Consider the following 3,952-nt stretch of genomic DNA (forward strand, 5'->3'; position numbering starts at 1 on the left):
CTATACCACAGCTGGCCCATTTCCTTATAGAGATAAAGGCCTCCAGCAACAAGGCAGAAGTTTGCTGGGGTCAGAGAGGCATAGCACAGAACAGAACAATGGCTTATGCTGCCCTCTAGTGGCGAGAGTCCATTACAGCTTCCAATATAGCTTAAAATAATGTAAAAAATATGAATTCAGATAATACTAATGCTAATCCCTGATTGGAAATTGCAAATAACTCAAGAAGTAGGCCTATACAGCAGGATAGTGATGGTGCAAACATTAATTTAATTTGGATAATTGCATTTCAATTGTTTGCTAAATCTTAGCAGTCAAATTTGTGAATAAATTAGCCTGAATATGTGGCAAGTTTGGGATTTGCTTTGCAGGTTTGTCTGGCCAAGAGGCCGCTGAAGCCTTACTCCAATGTCCCTAAAACACACAAACACAATCGCTAATCCCTCTTTTTCCTCCTCTACCTCTTTCTTCTCCACTTCCATCCTTTACCTCCCTCTTCTACAACTTTTTTCTCCTACCACGCTCTGACTAGTACATATCTAGACACTCCTATCCTCTAATAGTATATTGACAGATGCAGTAGTAATTCCTAGCTAAGGTCTACTCTGCAGTGTATCTTGAATGTTATTCTCTTGCTTTGGGATACAAGTGTCTGTTTAATGAATACATGTAAAGAAAGTGTATGTCCGAGGCACATCTGGTGGCTTCATGGTTGCGATTGCCCATATCAAAGTTGGTGTGGGTTAATTCAGACGGACCTGTTAGAAAATTTTAATTTGCTCTGCAGGTCGGTCTGATATTTCAATGTGTTTCATGTACTTTGTTTGTTAATCAAAGATGTGTCACATTATTTTATATACTCTCTTTTAAAAAATGATTCCCTGGGTGCTATATAGAACTATGCAGGCTTTAAACAATCCTTAAGGGTTCCTTTGATGAACTCTTCAAAAGGGTTTGAACCATTTTTGGTTATAGTACCTTTTTTTCTAAGATTGTTAATGGTTAGAAGTTAGTAAATCCTTTATGTGCATTCCAGTCGTCTCAGTCAAGCAAAGTGATTCATTGTTACACTACTAGTCATGTATTCATGCATTAGTGTGAGTCTGGCACACCTCAAGTCTAACAGGAAACCAGAGAGACACATGCTAACACTGAAACTGACACTCTTGACCTTGTTTTTTGAGACAAAGAAGACCAATTAAAATGTGTTACTCAAATTCAATATGAGTGGCATATTAAAAGTAATATTTATCATCATATGACAAAGAGAAATCTTTACAAAACACAAGGTGGACATCCCGTTATGGCAAAAGTTGACATTGTTTGTATATAATTTTCATACATCGAAAAAAAGCAAGCCAAAACTTTTCTATTCAAAGGCAATTGATGCACCAGCATGCTGTTTACTGAGTGTGGCTAATTTAGGGTAGCGGGTAGGCAAGTAGGCAGGGTTGATCACTACCCAGTGAGACATACCATAATTTCCAAACTATTAGCAGCGGCTTATACACACAAAAATCAGCTATGAGGTTACTACACAGGGGCAGCTAATGTGGTATTAATATGGTTTTGTTTCTTTTAGCTTGCATAAAAACACTGTCATGTGGCTAATACACAGGAAATGATTGTAAATGTGGCCCTCTGTGGTCTAATCTATTTAGAAACCGTCAGAACGATGTGCTGGGAGTCCAACATCAGACTGTGGATTAGGCTTTCTCTACACTGCTCCTCCTCACCTGTGATGGTCAGAGAAATCAAGAGACAGAGAGACAGAGAGAGAGAGAAAGAAAGAAAGAGAGTGACATGAGTGGAGAAGAAAGGCAACGCATTGTTGTTGAGTAATTAGTCCGTTGTTTTGCATACCGTCATTTCCTGACTATTAGCCGCGGCTTATACATTGATTTTGCAACATTTCTTCAACTATGAGGTAAATAGAGGGGGGCAGTTAATATGGTGTTTTGTTTCTTTTAACTCGCATAAAACACTGCCCTGCGGCTTTTACACAATGCGGCTTATATGCGGGAAATGACTGTAATGCTGCCCATAATGCCCATCATTACACCATTTTGACTGGTCTCTTCCTGCCTCTACACTAAATGCATGCTCATGCTGTCTGCTCCCCCAGCTGTGTGGGCTGGCTGGGTTGCTGTGAGTGTGTGATGAAGGCACGGTGCTGCACTCACATAGACGAGCAGGACGATGAGGACGAGCAGAAACAGAGAGCAGGCATTGATAGCCAATATGATCAGGAAGGTGGACATCTGGACGGGTTCCTTGGTAGTCGTGTGTGTTCCATTATTGGGACACCCTGCACAACATGAATCCCCATTCGATTTAGACAGACTCTTGGACATAGTTAATCTAGTCTAGTGCTCAAAGTGTTTTTTTTTTTTTTTTTTAAGTTGATTGTCCTATGACTTATGACTTTTAAGTCATGTATGGCCCTTGTGATAACAAGGAAAACGTAATGTGGAAAATGTGGGTAAATCTCTGTTAAATTATATTTAAATATGATGTGTTAATAATACATGTTTGCCAAATTGCATATTTAAATTCAGATATCAAATAAGCTTACCATCAACCACCAACAATGTTTCACCCTCTTGTCTTTTAGATGAATATTGTTCTGCTCCTCCAAACCTCAAGTACTGACACCAGAACAGCCCAGTGTCATTAACAGAGAGGTTGCTAATTGTGACATGGAGCTTGGAGAACATGCCCGTAACCTTTATCCTGTTCTTGTAGGGTGAGCTGGGAGTATGGTTCTGCCGTGGACTGATAGAGAGGACCTCCCGGGTTTGGTAATAGGTGTGATACAGGTACATTCCATCTTGATTTTTCCGATCAGTGGAGCACACTATTTCAATGTGCTCCCCGATCCGTCTCCATTGGCTTCTGTTGGCATCCAAATCTTTGAAGAGTGAAATGGGTTTAAACATTCATACTGTATCATCATTCAATAAACATTCATGTAAATTTTGTTCATTTCATACTAGTAGGCTATGACACACTTGTAGATCACATAATGAATCAATAATTGCACGTTTTTCATTCGTTTTTAAAGCAAACCAACAGTTTTATAATTAGCAGCTTATGGTACCTGTGTGGGAACCGATGCAGAAGGAGAGCAGCAGCAGGACGTGACAGCATCGCCACAAACACTCCATTGTTTGATCTGCAGGGTCTCGGACACTCAGACCAGTAATACCTCATTACACAGGAAACAGTGATGCACGCAAAGAGTTGTGCTTCTCTTCTTTGAACTATGTTTGAACAGCTCACAGCAGAAGAGACTACATCCACACATGCCTGTTTTGGGCTGTGCCATATTCAATTTGATCTCACAGTGAAGCTGGAGGTAGAATTAAGCAGCTCAAGTTTAGTTTTATTGTATATCCACAAATCGTGATGATGAAAACATGAAGGCATTACAACCGTTGCATTTACTGAGTATTACGTTGACTGTACAGGGCAGAGCTACTACAGCCAGTTGAAAAGCACAATCCCAGGTCTTTCCTGCAGAAAAAAGCACCTCAGTAACCGTATCGTAAAACCATCAGCTTCAGAGGAAAGTTACCTTACTTAAGGTCTACTGCATTCATTGGACATATGATATTACATTTCCAAAAATCTGTTTCTTAAATGAGGAAGTTAAATGAGGTCATTGCTATTGCCTATACTAGGCCTATTTGTATACACCATATAAAGGCTACTACAAATAACTTTAACAGGAAGGCACTATGACTATGACATGACAGCAACTATCTGCTCAACCATTTGAACAAACTGCTAATAAGGAAGTACGTACCATGATTAACATGATTAATAATGTCCCAGTACGGTACCATGATTAACTCATTTAAGTGTAGAATACATTACACAATACATTCTAAACACAACAAAGTGATGGGGTTAAGGTGATCTATAAGCATAGAGAGCAGGTCCACACACA

This window comes from Sardina pilchardus, chromosome 3 (genome assembly GCF_963854185.1).
Source record: "Sardina pilchardus chromosome 3, fSarPil1.1, whole genome shotgun sequence".
NCBI classification, from domain to species: domain Eukaryota; kingdom Metazoa; phylum Chordata; class Actinopteri; order Clupeiformes; family Clupeidae; genus Sardina; species Sardina pilchardus.